The 24,193-nt window shown below is 35.5% G+C and overlaps 1 protein-coding gene across 8 annotated transcripts in view; it reads right to left on the bottom strand.

Moving 5' to 3' along the window:
- TENM3 (teneurin transmembrane protein 3) overlaps positions 1-24,193 on the bottom strand; it is a 1,816,466-nt gene that overhangs the window by 853,103 nt on the left and 939,170 nt on the right. For all 8 annotated transcript variants that reach the window (XM_036894289.2, XM_057505071.1, XM_036894291.2 and 5 more), the window contains exon 5: positions 2,094-2,256. The gene's annotated coding sequence lies outside the window, so the exon portion shown is untranslated. The remainder of the gene's footprint in view (positions 1-2,093; positions 2,257-24,193) is intronic.

The raw sequence follows: 24,193 nt of genomic DNA, 5'->3' as shown, positions 1-24,193 counted from the left end.
CTTCCGAGGTGGGGTGGCCCGTGGCTCATCACAGTGCTGCCTCACTCCCGTTTTATAATGACTAAGGTTTTTTGTCAGATATCAGCACTTTGAGTACCCAACATACATGAAGGAAAAAAAATGGTGCTAGTTCAGGTACATTTTACCCACTTAGCCCCATAGGTATTATTAGTAGTATTGTTAAAGTATGTTGTACTTTCTGCTAACTGCATCAAAAATATGTGAATTCAAGTAGAATTCTCTGCCAGTATATGAACATATGGCTACTTTTTCCACTAATAAATATTTCCACAGCTATGAGACTAATGAAGCACACAGAGGTACTGCCTTTTCATGATTATTAAATACATAAATTCTCAAAAGATATTAACAGACGGGTCATTTCAAGCATACTTTCATAGAAAAACCACTTGAAGTACCACACCTAGTGTTGCATGTAGTATATGACGAAGGAATGTGGTCTGAACACATACAGAAAAGCAAAATAAACACTTACGTTATTTGACGCGCATGCTTCAAGCTCATCACACTGACATAATTTTTTAAACAGAAAATGTTACACTAGTTATTACATTTCAATGGCCTCCGTACATTGTATCTGTGTACTGTTTGCCACAAAATAATACAAGGATCGCACAGGAAAGAAGCTGTTCCATTTTTATTCCATCTCGGTCATACCCAGATAAGTCTTGATGTTAAAAGCATTTTATATTTTTTATGAGATTATCAGCTCAGGATTTTCAGATCTCTCTCAATTTTTCTCCACTTCAGATTCTCTCACAGGTAATAATAAAGCTATTTTGATAGAAATGCAGCCTTCTCATGACTTTCTTTTTAAGTGGAGCTCCACATTTTTCACGATTGGAAACAGTAGGCACAGCAAGGTGCTCTGGAGTGGAAAGAGGGAGCCCAGGAGCAGCGCGGTCCCTTCTGAAGGCCCCGGGAGCCCAGGGTCTCTGAGGAGCTCTTGGCGGTTCTGTTACTAGGAGGCGGCGGTTCTCCTAAATAGTTTCTGACCCTGGCCCTCTTTCCTTCTATCGCTTTTTTCTCTATTTCTGCCAGTATTGATTTGGGGGCAATGTTTAGGTTTGGTACTTTATTATTTCTAATATTTACTGCAGTTACTTCTTTGTTTTCTTTTTTGCTTTGGTTCTCACTATTTGCTTTTCCATTTTTATTCATTTTCATGTATAATGCTTAATAATTTCTGAATCGAGTTTGCTTTGTCCTCCTCATCTTGACACACTTGCTTTTCAAAATTTTACATCATAAACCTCAAGCCCTATGTAGAGTTGGTCTGAATAATACACGTATTCAGGTGATATATTTTAAAGTAAGTAATTTAATATCCTGCAATTCCCATATGATTCATATGTGCCTTGGAAATAAATAATTGAAATGGTGGGGTTTTCTGAATTGTTAAGGCATTTGAAAGAATCTGTGAGTAAAAACCTTAAGATAGAAAGAAAAGTTTAATATGATGTAATTGTCTTCATTATCACATGGCCCTGTTTCTGAATTTTATTTTAGCCTAATAATCCACCTAGATGACACCAAGTGGTTTATTATATTTCATGAAAGTCAGAACTTCAGAATACCTATAATAAGCATGAAAGCAATGAATAAAATGAAAGCCTCTGAATGAAATAAACATAAAGGAAGCATTTCAGTGTGGTCTTTGAGGAGGCTGTGATTAGGTGTGCGTGCCATCAGGTAAATTTCCCAAAACCAAACTCAAGGGCTAAGATTGGATTTGATTTCAAACAATCCCTCCAATAGCATATGCGTTGGTTGCTATGCAACACAATTTAATATCAACAAATGATGCCAAGTGATTTTTGCATACTGTAATTGGCTTGCAAGTTTTGCTGCTTGCAAATTGCAAGGAGAATGTGGTTATTTAAATTTAAATGGCTATGTTAAAAATGCTAATTTTTATAATTAAAAAAACTACAACACAAAACCTACATGTTAACGCTGAAGAAAAGAACTGCCTTCTGTGATAATAAATGTGCAACAGTCTGGAAAGTTTCTCTTCCACCCTTTGGGAACGCATAGAACATAGTGAAATAACTTTATGCTGGTCTACTCACCTAGCTTCTCTGATGAGTTGGCTGTGGAAAGTCTACATAGAGGCAGGGCTCAATTAGTGTAATTTATGTATCCTTGGACGTCAATCATTCCTGTTGAGAGGTGGGACTCGTAAGCTCTCAGTGCATTAATTAAGAGCTCATCTCAGCAGAGCCATCCTTCTACCTAAGGACCAAAAAGAAAGTTTTAATTAGATTTTGAAAAGCAAGTATGTCGTATATGAAAGCAAGTATAGTTCTTTAGTTGGTAAGTGAGGCAACAACCGGAAGGGAATATTCTAAACACTACAGAGGGCACCCGTTTTCAATCATCTGTGATGGTACAAGTAAGGGGACAGCACTGATTTCAGACATTGCTTTCAGCCCTTGGATGTTTACTTCATGGAAATACCTGAAGTTTTGACTGTGTTGTTTCATTGCTGACATAACTGTCGGACCTCTGTCTAATTATGGACGCGGAGCTGATGCTGATCAAGTGCAATTGAAACGTTGAGGACACTGTTTGTCTCTGATGGCTGACTTTTTGTTCCAGGAGAGCTTCTGACTGAATATGCAATGGGCGATACAAAGCAAGTTCAGCAAAAGGAAGTGAGGGAACTTGCAGGACACATCACTTTCGTTGGTTCAGTGATGGAGTGAGTATGCCGTCGCTGGCTAACCTAAAAATACCGGGACTTGAGAGAGGCAAAAACTAGCTAGGCGCACTGGTGTCAGCTGCTTGAGAGGGGCTATTCTCCTGGAATGACTTGTCTGAGGCCATCAAACACACTCCTTAGGGCTCCCTTGGGAAATAATAGGTACATTATTGATTAAAATATTTATAAATTAAGGGAGGGGAAATAAATTTTAAAAGCTAGTTCAGATTCTAGAGAGGAAATATGTCTACTAACTGCTATTAACCCTCCCCCACCCCCACCCCATAACTAATGGGGGTGGGTGGTGGTCAGAATGTATGGTTGGAGAACAAAAACAAAAGAGTCTACCCATGTCAAGGAAAAAAATCAAATAGTGAAAACAAAAGGAAAAAAAAAAATCCCTGAACCACAGAAACATTGTAATAAGTCATACAAATATTGAATCCATCACCAAACTTAAACATTCCAGAAAAATCAGCACAGGACAAAGGAGAGATGCAGAATTTCTGCTTCTGGAGAGGTGAGATACAACGGGGAAGGAGAAACCGAAGCACAGGGGGCACAAAGGAAACGATGTAATAATTGTAAGGGCGTCTCTAACGGGGCCGGCTGGCACAAGGGGCAGACGCTTCGAAAAGCTCTGCTCGCTTTCGGAGGGTATTTAGCAAATCCAGTGACCGTATGTGTTATAAATTTACCACCCAACTAGCATAACTTGATGTGTACTCCACCACACCCACTAACTTGACAAAAGAAACTATAGATTTTGTAGGTATATGGCTTGTGCGGTATGTTTCTAAATGATAGTGTACGAGAAACACATTGCTATATAGACCATTTGTCAGAAAAGTATAAAGCAGGGAAACTGTAACCCATCATTTATGTTAATGTTCATAAATGTATTTTATAATCCTTTCTCCACTCTTTCCCCTCACATATTTTCTCAGCTATTTTGCCTCATTTATCGTGCTGTATACTGGATATCGCATAATACACACAGTAGTACTCCCCAGATACAAGTTGGCAATCGTGCTGGTTACACCAATCTTGGGCACCTGAAACATTTCTGTAATACAACGTCTTGCCTCTGAGTACCATTTTTATGTCCTTCAATGCATCTTTTTATTTGCATTTAAGGGAGGGCATATTGCTGCCATATTGCCTGTTGGTCCCACTATACTCAAGGATGTCTAAATGTAATATTAATGTACACACTTTCGTGTTTCATGATTGTGTGCCATTTGTGCCGAAGATATGAATTTTCTCACTGCTTAGTTTGTAGTACCAAAAAAACCCAAATTTGGGGGGTAAAAGTTTTTTTTTATCCCTGAATGAAAATTTCCTTGTTTTATTCTATATTTTCTCAATTGAATGGGTCCTTCTGAATCAGTTGAAGCAGAAGGCCCGTTCAAGTTCCAACTGAAACGATGTATCTACACTAGGCTCTGCGATTTGCTCTAAAACTGGTTGTGGTGGTGCCATGGCATTCCAAGAAAGAAGCCTTGGTCTCTTGGAGAATGGCAGCTGATGGAAGACCTGGGTTCATCAGCTGCTTCACCTGTATTAGGGGGAATCACGACATTACGCAAAGATTCTCTGGGTTTGCAACTCTACTGGATCCTTGCGCAAGACCCTCAGCTCCTCTGAGAGTGATTCTGTGTTAACCACTATATGCTTCTGTTTGTTTCCCTTTTAGCAACCACAGTGGCATCTGCAGTGCAGGAAAATACATGGCCTTGTTTCTTCTCCTGAGGTTTCGGGGAGCCTCGTTTCTGGCAATCTGGCCGGGGTGGTCGACATGCATCAGTTTGATGAACAGGGGATTGATAAAGAAGTGAGCACATGTAGTGACATCACGGAGACTCAGTCTGTTTCTGTTCAAATTTTAATTCATTCACTACTGAAGAGTAGCATAGTTGGGGTTCGTATTATTGGTTTTTAGGGTATTTGAGTGCATATGTTCACATGAGGCTACATGGCTCAGAAAACACAGTGCATTTACTCAAAGAAGAGCTATTACCAGGTGGACGAGTAAATGCTTTTGAACATTTAGCTAATTCATTCAGTGAAATCAGTCAAGCTCGTATATATTAATTTGCCACATTTTCTATCCTCATGGGACATGTATCCAAAGGCAAACGATAATGAAGCGGTAGATAAAATGACCCAGTTCTATGTTGTCATATCACTGGTGATTAAGTGTGAAAGAGTAGGCTTATGGTGTGACCTCCTCTACTCTTTTTGAGAAATTGTGTTAGAAGGAATATAAATTTCTTTTTAGAATGTATCATGGGGAAAAATACAGACATCAAAATAGAACATTGGGTTCAAAAACACGTGTGTCATTAACAGTAAAACTGGGACTTCTGGCAGCTTTTAAATGACAAAGACACCATCTCTGGATTTATTTTGTGATTCAGATTGGCAATTTTGAAGTGCATTATCAGAGATTTTCATACTTCTGTTGGTGAGATCCCATATAAAAATGTTTAGAGATAGTAATGCACCCCAGTAATACCAAGGAAAGACACACCAATTCTAGTGTCTTAGAACACGCAGGTTTGAAGAGCAGGCCTGGTTTAACTGCTCTGCAAAACCTACTTGTTTAGATAGACTTTCCCCTAAGCCATAGAGGAGAGATGGTTGGGTGGGTTATCACTCTTTTATCTTTGACATTTTATTATTTAGTTTTAATGCCAAAATATTTTATTGTACATGAGCCTAGAGGTTTTCTGCTTTGATATGTTTATAAGACAGAATAATAAATAAATGATGATTTAGTCTGGTATTGATGTCAGGACTGTAGCAGGTTTCATATTTCTGAAACCTTTCCCCAATTCTGACTGAGGAAAAATGATTAGTTTCTAGTTACTTTTCTGACATCTGAATTATTAGGGGGAGAACAATCTTGAAGTGTCATGGGCATTTGGTTATATAAGTGGTATCAACTAATATGCACTTGTAGCAAATGTTTCAAGGACCAAATAGCTTTCTTGTAATTCTCCTACAAGTTTAAGAATAGTGGACGGCAGTAATTAATGTACTCAAAGAACATGTCCTAATGTAATTTTTGAATTAAAGCTCAATCCCTCATAAAAAAAGTTACTTCTCAGGTGTAGCAATGGTGTGTGTGTGTGTGAAAAACAGTAGGAGAAACCCACATTTATTTATTTTCTAAACAATGCATTTTTTCCTATACCCTGCTATTTGTATTTTCATGTAGATTCTGTATGTGGGCATATTAGCATACATCACCCATACCTGTTCATTGCATCTATATTAATTTGATGTTCTTTTAAGGAAGATTGAGAGTAGAGAACTTTTTAATATGTAACAAATATTCAGCATTTCTACAAAAATCTGATAAATGTGGCATTTGGAAAACTTCACCTTTTTTTTTTTATTGAGGCATAATTGATACATAACATCTTTTTAGTTTCAGGTGTATCACATGATCACTTGATATTTGTGTACAGAAAGCTTCACTTTTATTTGGCTGTTTCCTTGAAATTCCTGTAGAAAACTAAACACAGGGTATTCTTAAGAAAGTTTTTGGTTATTCTCCAGTTCATTTCCAGTCTGCAACATGTAAGGCTTATGTCTCCAACTCTTATATTCTCAGTAACTCAAAGCAGGGAGAAAAATCATACTATTTATCAGTGATCTGGAAAATCTTGAGACTTAGGGTCACATTTAATCATCTCTACTTCTATATAAAACATGAATCCAAAATGTATGTGTGGTGGTGATGTGGAGGGTACAGGGATACTTGACTTGTTTTTTCGCACATGTATTTTTTCAGTGAATTTTTCTTGAGCCCCCAGACAAGGACCAACCACTGTGCTGTGTTCCGGGGATAAATCAATAAGCACAACCAATAAAGACACGCCCTCATTAAGCTTCTATGTTAGTAGATATATGGATATAAAGGTTACCTAAGAGCTTATTACATTTACCCAACCTCTACATTTATCTATTTGATGTGCCACATCATCTCGATGCTATTATCAAGTCAGTGATTTTTCAATTTCCAAAAACATTTGAAAACATACTTTGTGTTGAAGTCTGATTTGTCTCATAAGACGATGGGAAAAAGCAACTCTAAATTACTTCGAGGCATTTAGCATAAAGGGAAATTTTCAAAGATACCTTTATGGCTTAATTATTAAATCTGGGTGAATATGCCCACCGGGAACTTTTGCAATAATAAAATAGAATGACAGGTTCCAAACTGCAAACAAAGAACTGTTTCTTTCAAAGATCTGAGTCACAGCCTATTAGTATTTAATAGACTTTGCATTTTTAAAATGCACAATGTCAGAATTTCATGGTAAGGAGTCTTGAATAATTATTCAAGTACAATCCAAAGGCTCTCAAAAACAAAGAATGAGAAGTAAATACTCAACAACGTAACTATTCCAGGGACTCTCAGTGCCTGAAACAGCAAGATAGATCTGCTTTGATTTCAGTGCTGGAGCCTCCCTTCCCCCACCTCGTGTCCCATAAGACACTCAGAAACTCAGACATTTTCTGCCTTCTACAGACTAGTCCAGAGCTGGTACCAACATCTTAATAATTACAAGTAATACCCACAGAGGAAATGGCTATCTGGGGGACAATACTGATGTGGATCCACAGACCTCAAGGTGCTCAAAAACCACAAACAGGAAAGTGTTAAGAGTGTGCATGAATTAGCTCCTTCTCTTGAGACTTAGTGAATCCACTGATTGCAAAAAATGATCCCAGAAAAATGACACTAGTCTCTAGAGATAAACAACAGCTGGGATTATAAAAACAGGTACACTTTCCAAGTGTTTTAAAGGTACAACCTTAAATAGATTTTAGAGATGGTTTTTGTAAAGTAACTCCCAATGGAAGGTCATATTTTAAGAGAAATAGATTTCAGAAGATTGGACTTAATTACGCATTTGTACCTGTTTACATCTACCAACATTCATCTATTTATCTATCTTCAGAAGTCAGAGCAAAATGAAGTTCTATGTTCCCTCCATGGCAGTTCCGATAACTTGAAGAAATTGCTTTTATAATAATTTTAATTCCAGGAGTCCAGGGACAAAAAGGCAACTCCCAATTCTATCTGCATTTGCAGGCCACCTAAAATCACAAGACTCTAGAACACCGTCAGAATGGCCGGGCAATCTGACTGGTGTCCAATCTCCCCCTTCATTTCCTTCTCAATAAATAATAGATAAAGCAACAATGAGTCTTTGCTGACTTTTCAATTCTCCTAATATATAAAAATTATCTCCTAGAAATAAATTAATGTCTGTACAATAGTCTGCAAATGGTTTGAAAGTAAATTGATGGTTCTTCAGATGTTCCATGTGTTTCTAGTTTATTTTTGAGACAATCACTCTTCTGATCTCCGTGTTTTGCCCCCTCTATCTCCACCTCAGCCTCACCTCAAAACAAAAGATTCTGTCCCACTGAGGCAAATGGACTGAAAAAAACATTCCATTATTTTTGTCCCTCTTTTCTTGGTTTGCTCTCCAATTTCTATTAACAGGAACTAACTGATATGTCAACTGTACAAATGCAAATATTATGCAAATGTACCACGGAAAACTCTTTTTTGCTGGAAACACAGTTGATAACTATGTACATATAATAACTGTACTAATTACAGCCTACCTGATTTATGCAAAGGATATTTTGGGTAAGTGGATTTTTAAAACAACGGATGCTTAGCCCTTTAAGAATCAGTATGTTTTTATCTTATCTTTTCTGTTTGGAATCCTAGGGGAAAAAAATGGAGGCATCACACGTCTGCACTTTAAGCAACTGTCATAGGAAATGAACCCAAATAATCAGAATTAAGTGAATAGATGGATGCTTTCAGAAGTACTGAAATGGGTGAGACTTTGTCTGTTCACCAACTGACTTCAGAATCCTGTTCTGATGTGCTGCTCCTCTGGGGTCAGGTCTAAGTTCTACAGCCATTTGTTGCCAAGGTCAGTCCGTGTAATTCCTTCCTACCATGCATTTCATCTGTTCCCCCAGCCCCTTCTCCCACCCACCCAGTCAGTCCTCTCACAGCTGCCATTGCTGTTGGGCTTCCTTCCTCAGACTGCAATTAAAGTAAGTTGCAAGACTAACGGGGGGAAGCCTGACAACTAATTTTGTGTCTGATAAGTAAAATATATGCAGAGAATGTTTTTTCTTGGATTTATATTCTTCTTCCTTTCCTGTTTAATTTTAGATTCCTTCTGCCTTTGAGGTTTTTATATAAGTTAGAGATTGATATATAAATAAAACACAGTCTGGCCACATCCCATTAATCTCATACGCTCCCTTAAATCAGAGAACTTACTCTGGTGCTCAGGGAGGGAAGGCCAAGGGAACAATCATTTTTCAGTGTAGAGTTTATTCATAATAATGTTATTTGTCTTTCAACCACTTTGTTGATATACAGTAAAGTGGACTATAGTAGTTTCACTTTATTTTCTGAATGTATGCCCCAAAGAGAGAACAGCATACATTTCCTTTTAATCGGCTACCCTTGGAAAATCAAGCCCGTGTGAGAAAAGCCATCCTAATTAAACACGGTAAATTAAAACCACACAGAATCTTGCACAGAGTAGGCGTTTAATATACACTTGCTAAAGTGAACTGAACTTTATAAAACATACTCATTTGCTTACACATTGAAAGGAATCTTCATTGATATTAAAATTAATCAAAGATTCCTCTAAATAGCATATTTGTCTATTTCATAAAATAATATACAACTCTAAAAGGGTTTATCTGTCCTGAGTTTTTGAACATATCTTGAATAGTATTGTTTTTGCTCCATCACAAAATGGATAGAATCTACATAAAGAATCAACAGACCCTAGCTAGTGATTCGGGCATAGATCATTTGCACACAGTGATGTTAATAATCATAACACATATTAAATTCTTACTCTGGGAGGTCTACAACTCATCATCTAGACCAGGATTTTGTCATCTTTACACTGTTTTCAGAAATGCCCATTTTTGCATACTGAAACTACAAGTATTACAGAATTTATCTTGTTAAACACACAGAACATGAATCACATTCCTGAATAGCTTCAATTACACAGCTTAAATTTAAGAGATGAATTAGCCACATGTACACTTTATCCTAGAGGCCTCTTGAGAGCATGCAAAGTTATCATAGTATGCGGCCTTCTGTAGTGCCCATAAAATTTAGATTATGAAATTTTACACTAAAGGTATAATAAAAATTATCTAAATACTACGTTTTCTGTGAATCCTAAGAAATTATAAAAGCAAAGCAAGGCAACAAATATCTATGGCAGACTGCTATTTTCTCCACTTTCTCCAAATCTATTTCCCCCTTCTTCCTGTGGGCACAGCTGTCTATCCAGAAAGCAGTGTTTCAGCCTCTCTTGGAGGTAGGGTGGCCATGTATTCAAATTCAGGCTAACTGAATGTGAGCAGGTCATCTTTCTATGGACATTGCTTTTCTACTCTTGCTGACTGCAAGACGGACATAGTGGTGGCCCTGCTCTGATGACACAGATGAAAATAACATCCCTGTGGTCTTGCAGAGCAACAAGACAGAAGCATTTGGTTCCCTGAATGACCAGTGGAGGTGAGGCACCCAGCCAGCTTTGACCAGCCGTACAGTCATGTAAAAGAGCAACACATCTGTATATTTAAGAGATGGATTTTCTTTTGTAATTTAACTTAACCTTTACCCTACTATTTCTGTTAATGACATGTCCACAAAAGTTCTTTTATATTGTAAAGTAAATAAAAACAACCTGATGGCATTTGAGATGCTTCCAAATAATGCATTAGGAGCTTTCATTTTGTTTAGAGTGCCTTCCCAGTAGCAGGGCTTCCCTTGTGCTACATTCTTTCATTTGTTCTACACAGGAAGGATGGGGGAAGAGCTGCTATCACGACTTTACTTCTAGAGTAATCACGGGAATACAGTTAGATTATGTCACTCTCTTTTCACTGTTCAGATAAGGTCTATGGCTCCTAACGATCTTTAAGCCTCACCAAATGCCACCTCTTCCAGAAATAATATTTTTACTTTTACAACTAGAAATAATTTCCCCTTTTGATGAATGCCCATAGAGCTGTACCTCTAAGTGGGGACTTTCTAGCAGCTATTATAATTACATATACAATTTGTCCTCTATTAAAATTCAATATTCCTCAGTGAAGGATTTAGATTGATTTATATCACTGTAGAATTCAGTGTTTTCTGCATGTATTTAGAGCAACATATATTTATTATTTCCTTGGTACAGTGAATGAATAAATTCTCATTTATTAAATTATAAAATATCCCTCATTATGTTTAAGGAAATAATATAATCATGTTTCTTGGATGTAAAAAACATTTTTCTCCAATCTAGATGCCATATAACTAATGATGATGAAGATAAACACTAATAATGTTTTCTTTTTGACATTCAATTTAGATACAAATATATAAACAGACATAAATATCTATTTTGACATAAATGCCAGAAGGGAATAGCAAATTTCTTTTAAATTGAAAAACACTGCTTCTTTTCAATTGTTTCTAGATAATATTTTTAAAAGGCAAGACCATGACTCTATGACAAACTCTAGCTATATTATATAGTTAATCACGAAGAGATCAGACCGATCTGATTTTGGTGGGAAAATCTATAAGCAATTTAAGAAATCATGTTTGATATTTACTCAGTGCCTATCTTATTTACTAGGCTTTATAAGATCAAATCATGTGTCATGTACCAAATTAAGGCACAGTAGATTCTTGATTGATTCTGAAGTTAACATTATGGCTTGTTATCAAAACTGTGAGTATTCAGTAGATTCTTATTAGCTGCTCCCAGTCTAATTAGAACACAGACTATATAATTTTTTAATTTGTCCTTAATACTTAAAAGTTTGGGAACCAGAAAGAGAAACTTCAAAAAGGCTTGTTAATGCACTTACAGATTTTATGTTCTTAATTATGAAGTCCTCTTATTTGAATACTTTCTATGAAATCTGACTTAATAAAATATGGTAAATGTTTTTCTCTCTCTAATATTCTAAATGTTACCTTCCAGTGAGGCTGAAGTTATTAAGTAGATTATGTGAGTTAGTATCATGTTACAAAATCACTGAATTATTTTTTCTCACATGTTTTTCTTATGCCTGGCTGATTGGAAGAATATAAATTTGATATTCAGTAGCAATATTTCATGGCTATGTGAATTTATGGGAGTTACTTAACTTTTCTGACCCACAGTTTCTTTATATTTGATGACTGGAATTACAATCCTTCTGTACAGTATCAATATAAAGTAGATGTAAAGCTGAATATACAAAGTTGGAAGAGTAGAAATTCATTAGATATAAGGTCCTCTACTACTTCCACACACTGGGAAAGAAAAAATTATTATTATTCCACTCATTTCACCTCCCCAGTGACCTTATTTATCCTATAGTGGTGGCTAAAAATTATGCAATTCTAGTTTTGAATGATTTAATATATTCTGTTTATTAAATAAAATTTTGTTAATTTGAAAAGTATTTATTTCTATAACCTATAATTTGAATTAATAAATAATTTTATTTATTTAATAAAAGAATCAATCACCTAGAAATGTTTTTGAAAACCTGACTATTTGAGAAAAGAAAAGAAAAAGAAAAAAACAATGAATGCTGGCTCTCTGCAGTTTCAAATGGATTTAAAAAAAATTAAAAGACCCAAATACAGAAATAAACCAGGTTTCAGGGTAAGATGGCAATTTGCATGCACGGATATAATACTTTCCTTTCTGACATCCCCTAAAACATAAGTAAAAAAAAAAAACAGTTTACATCATACATCCACAAGAATAGGAAAAGTGAGAGGAGAAAATAGCAACAGAATTTTCAAAGCTAAAATGTAAAGGAGAAGTGGTAATGGATTTAATAGACCTGTTGAGGCAAATACCCAAGGTGACGGCTGGTAAAGGTATGAAACAGTCCTATTTTGTCCTGCACTAGTCCAGATATTTACTCTCTGGTGACCAAAACAAAGGCTTTCTAGTGTGGAGGTCACTGCCACAGTAGAAGATGGAGTTGCTACTCACCAAATTGAAATTAAGGAAATAATTTTATACAAATGCTGAGACCACCTCTTTCCTGCCCATCCGTTTCTCCACTTGCTGAAAACTGGCAATCTTGCCTTTATCTACCACCCAGAACAATCATAGAGGATTTTCTGGGGATTTTGACTTGCCCAAAAAGAAATGACAAAAATACCTGACATGAAGTAGCAATAAAAGGCAGCCAGATCTCCCTAGACTCAAGTTCAAAGTCAACACGTACTACTTAAATAAGTAGAATTTCCAATTAGTATTTTACCCTCCATCTTTTAAATATGAACAATCAACCAAAGATGACTAGCAGTCTAAAGAAGCTTTTAGTATAAAAGATGGAGATCAAAACAAAAAAAAATCTAAAAAATATCAAACAGTTACTGTTCAGGGAGAAGAAAGCTTCAAAATATATTAATTTTCTCATCGAGATAAGAGAGGATATTTCATCCATGAAACAAAAGCAGGATGTTATTGAAAATAAGATATATTTAGAAAACAAAGAACTTTTGGAAATGAAAAGCATGACATCAGAAATGAAAAACTCAATAGAATATTGGAAAATTAACTTTAGATGATCTGAGATGGAAAATAGACACTAATATATTAGAGAACCAGTCCAGGAGATACAACTCCTTGGAAGAAAGAGTAAAGTGAACAAGAAATAACTAGTCTTACATCAGAAATGGTGAAGGGGTTGAGGTTTTATTTGAAAGCTAACAAGTTGACCTGCCACAGATTTATAAGCATATGTTGACAGAAGACACAACAGCCCTGAACCAGAGACACAAATCACCACTCACAGCAAACACAACCGCTGAAACACCACGATGCACAGTGAAGACAGGGTTTTACCTGTGTGTGCAGTGCAGTGTACCACTAGAGAGGCATCCCAATTTTAATATTCTTAGTTTGTATAGGCTGCTGATATATCTGCTCATTCACCCCTCCAGAAAGAGAGAGATTGTGCATTATCCTGGGATATAAGCTAACAGCTCCAGGATGAAGTAAAAGGCTTTATCTTTACTACCCTAGAACATCTCTGGGGAAGCATGTCTCTAACTCTCTCTAGAGGGATACACGATGTCTTGTTTCCAAGGCTTTTACCAATCAAAAAATATCATTTTCTTAGAATGCTCAGCCTGTATAGGTCCGGACTCTGAGAAATCAAGAACAGTTGTCTTCCAACAATCATCAATAAAATAATCCAATACAATTTCCGGAGCCCATTTACTCTTCAGCCTATTAGGTGATATACAACTTTACCAGGACACATTGGCGTGGAACTTCAGAAATTTTGGCCAAGTCAAAATTTTAACAAGTTTTCAGATAAATTAGGTTATATACAAAGTCAGAATGACTTTTGACTTCTTAACTGCAACATTGAAAGCTAAAAGACAATAACAATAGTGCCTTTACATTGTGAGGGAAACACTATTTCCAAGTTAGACTCCTAAGCCCAGATAAGTAAGCAATCAGTTGAGGGTGTCACCAAGATTTTTTCAGATATCCAAAATAAATAAAAAAGTTACCTCCCATGTTCCTTCCTGATTTAGCTATTGTAGAATGTATTCTACTTAAAGGAGAGAGAAAAAACTAGAAAATGAAGGACGCTTTCCAAGAGACAGAAAATCCAATACAGAAGAAAGGCATCAAGAGTTCAAAGGAGAATAATGAATGGAGATTCTGAAAAGACTGCTCCATGCTAGACACAGTAGACAATCAGTCTATACAACAGAGATTTAACAAATGTAAGATAATGTTGAGGGCTAATTTCACCAACATGCCCAGTATCACTGTACAATCGTCTAAGTTGAGGACAGGAAACCTGGCTGAGTCTGTTCTAGATGTATCTGCACTTTGTCTTGACCACTTGCTGATGGCATTTCTGTTCTTCCCTTCATGTCCCCGCTTTTAGCACAGCTGAATATGCACATTTTTACCAAGGCGATATTCTGCTATGATCATATCCTGAGAGGTTGTCCACCGTGAGCTCAGAAAAGAAAAATACAGAAAACCTCCCTCACTTGATATTCCCACAGACCAGCTATCCTGGCGCATTGTGGCCTGTCAGAGGCCTTCATGCTGAGCCCTGTGTTTATCAGGACCCACCTATGGCTTTGCCTAGAGTGTGTTCTTGAATATTCTGAAGTGTTAAGAATCATATCTTTGAGGGCTATTTAAGAATAGAGGGAAAATGATCACAAAGAAGTATAAAGAGTAGAGCAAAGAGATGGAAGATTCTGCACATTTTTGTCTTAAATTGTACTGTTTGTATAACACACACACACACCAAATGTATATTACAGATAATTTAAATTTTATTCTTTATAGTTTCCTGTATTTTCCTATGTATTGTAAATAGCATTAATTTTAAGATCAGAAATATATATTAAACACATCTACTAAAAAGGATTTCTGATCCTATGATGCTTCTGCTGACAGCCTCCCTTTTCTTTCCCTTTATAAGTATGTTTACTTTATAATCCCATCTTCGGGAATTTCAGGGTTATTTCAGAAAAGGCCTCCCCGACTCTTCTTTACCCTCATCTGGATTGGGCGACCCCCTCATATGCTTTCATCTGGCCTTGTTTTAAGGTCCCTCTCTTAGAACCTCATCAAACTCATTTCAAGGTAACCCTACTCAAAACCTTGCTAGGAGTCCCATCCCTCATTAGAACTCTGCTAGAGAAATTTCCTTCATAATTAGTTTATGAGTCACAGAAGAAAACTTTTCTTTTTGGTTCAACTTTGTGTTGTTCAAAAATAATATTGCACCGTAGGCTCACTAACATTATTGAACACATTTGACATTGAATAACTTTTGGCTAGTTCAAAAAATTCAAATATGCTTTCAAAGGACAAAGACTTCTTCCCACTGAGATTATTCAAAAGACTGTTGTCAGATGTAAGAATTCTTGAATGTTTGTTTAAAAAAAAAATCAAAGTACTTTAGAGTTACAGTTTTAAGTGTATACTTGCCGCCCAACACATATTTCAAAAGAATTCGTCAAATATATAAAACTACTGTGTTTAAATGAAAACAATTCAAGCTAATTCTTAATTTTAGAATATGTACACCCTAGTCAAATGCTTTAAGTCAGTGGCTAAGGAAAAAGATGATATAAAAATGCAGTATGTAACTTCACATACAGAATACAGCAGTTACAAATCAGAAAGCCACATTAGGGAATGCGATAAAAAATAAAATAAAACTAAAAAATGATATCAAATAGGAATATCTTGGAAGAATGTTATAATATAGGCTTAAATGACTGATGGGAAGGATATAGAACACTAACATGGCAATCTGATTCACTGTTGTATGTTCCTTCTGATTCTAATGTCAGAACTATGCTATGGAAGCTATTTGTCATTAGTATTTTCTTTCAGTGAGTAACATCCTATTTGAAAAGAGGAGAAAAGAGATAATGAAATACTGATTTAGATGTATTGTTGCTTAATACTTGACCATTTTAATCTAAAGCTATGACAAAAAAATTAAAAGAGCTATATTACCTAGCTCAGTAAAGAGCTGTTCTTAGAAAGTACTCATCTAGCAAACCAAAGGAACATTTGAGAATGTCATACATTAAACACATAATTTAAAACAAATTATACAATGCATGCAGTAGGCACTTAATAAATACTTGTGAAACCGAATACTAAATATGAATCAAGGGAGGCGGCAGGGAATTAGTAAAGCAGCTTTGGATCACTTCCATGGTTTCAGATTTCATTTTAATGAGCATTAAGACATCACTGAAATTCTGAGTAAGTTGAATTTATTGTAGACTATTGCTTACAATAGTGGGTTATCTTCTAACTTTTGGAAATGCTTAATATTTAAGCCTTTTTTATGTGACTTTGGGCTTTTTATTTGTTTTTGATTTGGGCATGTTATTTTCCCATGGAGAATTCTGATGCCGGAGATAGAAAGATTACAAGCAAGACCCAATCCTCGCCTCCAGGCATGTCCAGGGGGCAGCTAGGAACATTCTATCACAATTTTAAGCAGCAAAACAAGGATAAACAATGTGCGATGACAGAGGAGAGGCAGGTCCAATAAAAGCTGGATATTCTGGAATAATGTCCTCGCATGTTTATGGATTTACATATGCAATTTCCATTGAGGACAAACCCTAGGTAAAATTTGGATTCTTTCAGAATTCCCATACTGGCTTTATTCCTTATGAGCTGTGGGACCTTGAATATACAGAAGGTATTTATCAAATTGGTCTACAAAACACTGTGGAAAGTAAGAGGAGTATTTTGGAAAGACTGGATGGCTAACATGAGACAAAGACGGACTCTCAGGTGCCGCAAGAGAGAGACTGCATCTGTGAAACAGAAGGCCCTTTTGTGTATGAGGTATGAGGAAAGTTCCAGAGAAGGGAAAATGAATGGCGTGTGATCCCAAAGCAGACGGGTAGGCAGATTTTATGCCAGAAAGGAAAAGATATCAAATTTTAAAATCGAAGACCACTGAATGCTATTTCATAAAAGATTGAGAGTGTCTTCCCAAGATCTATTCTGTGCTCTTGTAATTAATTTCTTTCAAATATACACATAGAAATACTTAAATAAATGTACTACATGATCATTATTTTTAGTTCTTTTATTAAAGAACAACATAATTTTATGTGAAATGCACAACCCCAATCTTCTCCATCAGCAGTAAGTTATCTGATATATCTTGGAATAACACAGCTGTCTGTAAGAGTCATTCTTTGATATAACATGGAACATTACTTAGATTTTTAAATGTACCATCTTGCACTATTCACAGCTCATAAAGTGAAGGTAGAGCAAGTAGTTAATTTATCTTATTCAAATATATTACCTCTGCTCCCTTCCTGCACAGTGTTTCATTTATTTATTTTTTTGCATACAATTGAATTGGCTTTTGTGTGCCATATAGTTCAGTAGGACAGAACAGATGCACATAAGCACATTCTAGACAGAGATCTACCAGATGCAAACAATACCTCTCTGCAAAGTTCACAGGAGATTTATCACAATAAAAGGGGCCGGAAGAATCTGGACATTTCTGGGTTACTGTGCTATTCCCTACTGCTATTCTCTAACCATCTCAGACAGGCTGACAGAAACTATTGTTATAACTTCTGCTGGTGTTGTATTTATATACCATATCTGTTAGGGTGCAAGACCTCAGCAAAGGCAGGCACTATAATGTGCCCTTTCAATTTGCACACAGAAACTTTAAGAGTCTATTATCTGGCTTACTTACAGTGCCTATCACTATTCCTAAAAAAAAAAAAAGAAAAAAAGAAAATGGCACCATCAGGGTGAAAATAGAAGAATGTGTAGAGAATAAAGGGGAAATAAAAAAAAAAAACATCTCTACTGGGACATTTTACACCCCATGGCCATCTCCCACATTTTCTGTTTGACATGAAAAAGTTTGTCATGGGCATGGACAAAACAGAATTCCTGTTATATGGTGACCTGACAATAATTGTGTATCTACAATTCAACTTGTAGATCATTCCTATGATTCTAATGTGTGACTCAGTAAGGGGCCTAACAATGAAATAATTATGTTAATGATCTTGTCTGCATAAATTCCTGTTAACGTAGAAGTCAGCAGGCAACCTCTAGATTCAAATCATCACATCCCTTAACACATGATATATGGTGAGGGATCAAAATCAAATCAAAGCTCTAAGACTCAGTATCAGGACTGGCTAAAAGACTAGTACATTCCGTGCTTCTGTTTATCCACCAAAGTTGGCAAGAATATGTGTTCCTAATCCCAAACTGAAAGAAATATTATGAGAAACAGTTTTTGTTTGTGAGGTGTGCGTGTGTGTGGAGATAGTGAGATGGAGATAGGAGAGTTCATGTGTTATGATGTTTACTGATGAAGATTTTTGGTTTCCACCCCAGCTTTTGACATGTTTCTGTTATTGTTTTTAATAAACTGTGGATTTAAATAAAGACCAAATCCATAAAATATTAATTAACCCTGTTGATAACTTACTTTGTTTCAGTCCTAGGCACTTGACATATGTTAACTCATTTCATTCTCACAGTCTTTTGATATAGATGCTATTTTTATGACCCTGTAATATAGATGATGAAACTGAAACACATAGAAGTTAAGTAAATAGTAAAAGATCACAAAGATAGAAAGTGGTAAATCTGGGATTCAAATCCAGGAAGTCTTATTCAAGTGTGATCTGATTTGTGTTGGCCAGTATTGTAACCTCAGGCACAGAGGGCTACTAAACAATCAAAATATGACTGATTTGATTGGAGATGGACTGCAAGCATTAAGCATTCAAAGGGATAAAACCACATCTTGAGTGTTTCACATCTCATTAAAAACCTTTTATTGTTGAAATATATTTCTATGTTGACAGATGATAACCATATTTATTGTGGTGAGCATTTAGTAAGGTATATAATTGTCAAATCACTATGTTTTACACTTGAAACCAATATAATATTATATATATATTTCAACAAAAAAGCTGTCACGTTGATTATATGCCGAGATGACATATAAGAATGATATACTGTATATATTGGGTTAAATAAAATACTATTAAAATTAATTTTACCTATTTCATTTTAGTGTCAATACTAGAAAATTTTAGAAGTACTTATGTGACTAACATTGTATTTCTAATGCTGGTTGTAGTCTAGACTCTTGACTACACTTCAACACTGCTCTTAAAATCAGAGTGACTATTAACACAAACAAGGATGCTTCCTCTGTTTTATTTTACATTTTGTTAATTTGTTACTTATGTATAGTAATAGACCCCTTGCAAGCTTAAAAACATAATGTCCACCTTTGCATAAAATCACCCAATGAACTATGGGGACAATGGTATTTCCATAGGTTGTTGATGATCATGTGACTGATGACATATGCTCTTGAGCAAGACCATCAGCATGAGGAACAAGTATGATCCTCCTGCAGAGGTATTAATAAAAAATCATCATCATCATATGGCTAGCATCTATTAAGCACTTACAACAAGCCAGGCATTGGGCTTGAAGGCAGTGTCATCAATAGGGCTGGTTTTGCCCATGAGGGGGCATTTTGGAAATTTATAGGTCCAGTTTTGATCATCCCAATGACTGATGTGAGCTCCTGAAATGTGGCCAAAGGATGCCCATGGTACAAGAAGTCTTGGGTCAATCCTGTCCAGGGAAGAATGCCGCTGGGTATTGTCATAGATGAAATACAGTGTCATGATTATCTCAGCCTAATTGCCTAAAACCTTACATTAAAACACCAAAGATTGGTTGTACAGTTTGAATATGCACTAAGTTTTCCACGAATTCAGTTACCATGTAATCAGAGTCTCCTTTGGGTCAGAACTTTATAAAAACACTTTGTAAAATGTTTACCATTAAAAAAAATTATATCACTGATGTTAATGCTGCTTTTGGTATTAGAGGTGCAAATTCAACACACCTGTATTTGTACTACTAGATCTGCCATATTAAAGATGATGTAAATGCAAGCATCTGATTATTTCATGTGTCATTTAGATCTGCCATGCACAATCATTTACGTATTGAATGCACATTACTTTATTATGAATTGCTTTCCTTTTAATTAGAGTTTTGGAATTATATTCATTTAAAAATTATGTCTGTAGTTAGGTTATATCAAGTATAAATTATTTTTCAGAGACTAAAGGGGACATTATGAAATACTAACTTAAAAAGGGGGATACTGTTCTGGAAAGATGGAGAACTGCTAGGCTAAATTCTTTAGATGGGTGAATTAATTTTATCTTCAAAAATGACAAACCCCAGAAAGTAGACAGTATTTTTTTTAAATCTCTATTTCACAGATAAAGAGATGGAGGCTTAAGGAAATTAAGTTTAATTTTTCAAGGTCAACATCTGGGATTCCAAAATAGTTCTAGCCAGTACATTGTCTTATTTTTGATGTAAACTAACTCTACATTTTAAAAATGCAAAAATATCTAATTTGAAGATATTTTTAAATGTTGCCTATCGATACTTTGCTCTCGTTCTTAAAGGGTTTTTTATTTCAAGTTAGTGTTCTCAGTATTCTCCACTGAAAGCATATGAACACAGTTACAATGTCATTTGGGATAGAAAGTCATGTCTTAAAATTTTGAATGCATATCATCAAGGGAAAGCAAACTGAAGAATAATGGGATTTTTTTTCAAAATTGCATAACTTAGAGGGAATATTTCGAATCTCCAACTAATAGGAAGTTAGAAAATTTACATGTGCATTTACATCTATTTCCCAGAATTCCCATTTCTAGAGCCCTAACTTAGTGATACTACATTGGAAAAAGTATTGAAAAGTATACACGAGGCTATGCACTGCAGCACCATTTCTAGCACCAAAAAAGTGGGGACACCTCGAAAGGCACTTTAGGGAACTGGTGGGATAAACTGTGGTCCCTGCTCACAGTGGGGTATCCTATGCAGCTATGAAAAGAAAGAAAGTTCTTTTCACATGGCTGCACTGATCTCCAGACTACAATCTTAAGTGGAAAAGTGAAGTACAAATATTACACATCGCCCCGGTTCCCCAGCAGAAGCAGCTGGGAACTTGTCAGAAATGCAAATAATGGGGCTCCAGCCTCTCCTGAATCAGAAACTCTGAGGGTGGGACCCGGCATCTGTGCTTTCACAAGCCCTCCAAGTGAGTCATTTAAAAGCTATTGCTCTTCATTCAGCAAACGACTTTTGTAGAAGGGGAGAGAATACAGACACATGCATGTATCCTTTTACTATGCATATATATTTATGTTTATTTATAGGTTTTTAAAAGATAAAACCATTAAACAAATAAGAGGCAATGTAACTACATAAAATGGTTACCTGAGAATGAGGAAAAGAGCAAAGCTGAGGAGACATGCCCAGAAGCCAGAGCTCTCTAAATATACTTTAAGATGTAACTTGAATTTGGCATCCTATCACACACATATAATAATTTTCAAAACACAAGATGAAATGAATGGGCCTATGTATTAACTTGGTGGCTAATCAAGCAAATAGAATTAATTGTTCCTAGTGATTTTTAAGGCACAGCAATTTGATTACACTCTACTAGGGTATAACTAAACAAGTAACACAAAAACAATGGCAAAGGTACTCCAAATTCTTTTCAGTAGGCATGTTGCTATGAATGATATTGATGTTCCTATTCTCAAACTATGTAATATTGATGTTACTATAAGATCAAGGAAATAGGTTATATTAATGTGATCAGGATTTTAGACTTTTATTGAAAGAGAAAGGAAATCCAAATATAAAAATCAAACAATTTATATTAAAACAGTGTAATTCTAAATTCAAACTGGTGATACTACCATGAACTATGATAAATGTCGTCTTGAAAATGTCCTAAGGGTTGTCCACCGAGAAGCCTAGAAACAAGTGGCCAACCCCCTTAACAATATGGATCTCTGGAACACAGCTGTGCTCTCAAAATACCATTTCCACTAAAAGTAACCTGAGTTCCCTGAGAAATAATTAAATTCAGATCTGAAGCAAGAAATGTCCTAGATAAGCCCAGCTATCTTGTCATACCCAAAGTGGACGACGATACCAAAGTCTGCAAGGGGAATGACCCAAGGACTCAGTCACACTGAAGCAGGGGCCACTGACGGGCCAATCTGGGTATCAGTCCATAGAATAATGACAATGAATTAAAATACATGGACTATGTTAAAAATCCATTAATACCCAATTATACCAAACAAACACATGAAAATCCTCACTGGTCATCTTCAGAGTTGCTAGAAATTCATCCAAAATATTTTTTCAACCATAAAGGGAAAGAACCAAACATTTAATCTGTCTTTCCTAGACTAATAGTTTCTCAGGGGAACCATACCATAATGCCAGGAAGATTCTCTCTATAAAGTGCTTCAATCACAAAGGGAGAAGGAATTACAGAATGCGAATGTGACCACTCGGCAAAACCTTTTGGAAATGATGAATCTAGGAAGTGGTCATAATGGCTGCTACCTTAATTTCAAGAGAGATAACCCAATAGAATTACACACTCACTCCCTTTGACTTTTCCTTGAAAAAAAGGAAAGAAAAGCACTGAAAACAAATTAAACTACTAGCTTCTGTCATTTAGAGGAACATAATTCTGCAGGTTTCATTTCAATATTTTCTCTACTTTTATATGTCCATATGGAATTATTAATAAAAGGTAAAAAAAATAGAAATCCACAAATGGATACCTGTAAGAACTCTGAAAAAATTATTTGTATATAGATTCTAGTGAATCAATTAGAGATAAAAATTAACATGTGCAGAGATCACAAGACTTGTTATCCTATGTTTTGCCATCTTCTCTAGGTTCTGTGACTCTGCTAATCACATAGTAGGTAGTTAATAAATTACATAGCAATTGCTTTGATTTATTTCCTAGTGCGACTGATGCTCAAATCCATTAAACAGACTGAGTACAGACCAAGCATGATAAAAATTATTTTTGACAATTAGCTTAATAATATATTATTGGCACCCTTAAGTATTTACAAATGTATATAACATAACAATATTGTTCCTACAAAGATAATAATTGATAATTCCAAATTAGACTATGAAATACGTTTGCAAAATGTAATAAAAACTATAAAACCAGCTTTGCTACCCAAGACATTTAGTGAAATATTTTTTTCTTAAGAGATTTTTTCTGACTGTCAACTCTGAATGTCATAAATAAGTATGTCTTCATAAAAATTTTAGAAAAATAAGTATATTCTACTTATGACGTATTTATATGTCATATCAAAAACAAGTGGTATCAAATCTGTGTGAAAGAATCTTTTGAGGCACTATATTAAAGATTATTTTTAGTTCCCTTTGCCAAAAATGTTTTCCTTCCTATGTAAATAATAACCATATTGAATTTTTAATAAGAATAACATGGGTAACACCCTTTTATAAAACCTCTTTTTATATTGCCTTTTACAAAAAGCAATGTTAACCAAATTTAAAATTCTGTAGAATACAGAATGGAATGGTCTTAGGAAAAGCATCTCATGGTCAAGTACATTTAGGAGATACCATATGCTAATTCTCTATGCAAATTTGGAGTATTAAGTCATTTAGTAAAGGGTCTGGGAGATACTAGCAGGAATATTCTCCACAAACTTTATAACAGCGCTTTTCCAAAACTTATTTGACAATGGAACTTTCTCGTATAACATGTTTCGATGTTTCATGGAATGAAATCTAGAAACACTGGCCTAAGTTTGATTGCCATTTTCTAAGCCATTTTTGATTATAGTACAAACATTATATAGAGAATAGTTTTCTTTCATGTCATTTTCTATACAGGGAAGAACTTAAAAAAAAAAACACAAGAAATCAGTGAGCTATTAAAAATTAA

The sequence above is a fragment of the Manis pentadactyla genome, chromosome 7 (genome assembly GCF_030020395.1).
Source record: "Manis pentadactyla isolate mManPen7 chromosome 7, mManPen7.hap1, whole genome shotgun sequence".
In the NCBI taxonomy this organism is placed as follows: Eukaryota; Metazoa; Chordata; class Mammalia; order Pholidota; family Manidae; genus Manis; species Manis pentadactyla.
Note: the sequence above shows the minus strand (reverse complement) of the source record. Positions and strands in the feature narration are given on the sequence as shown.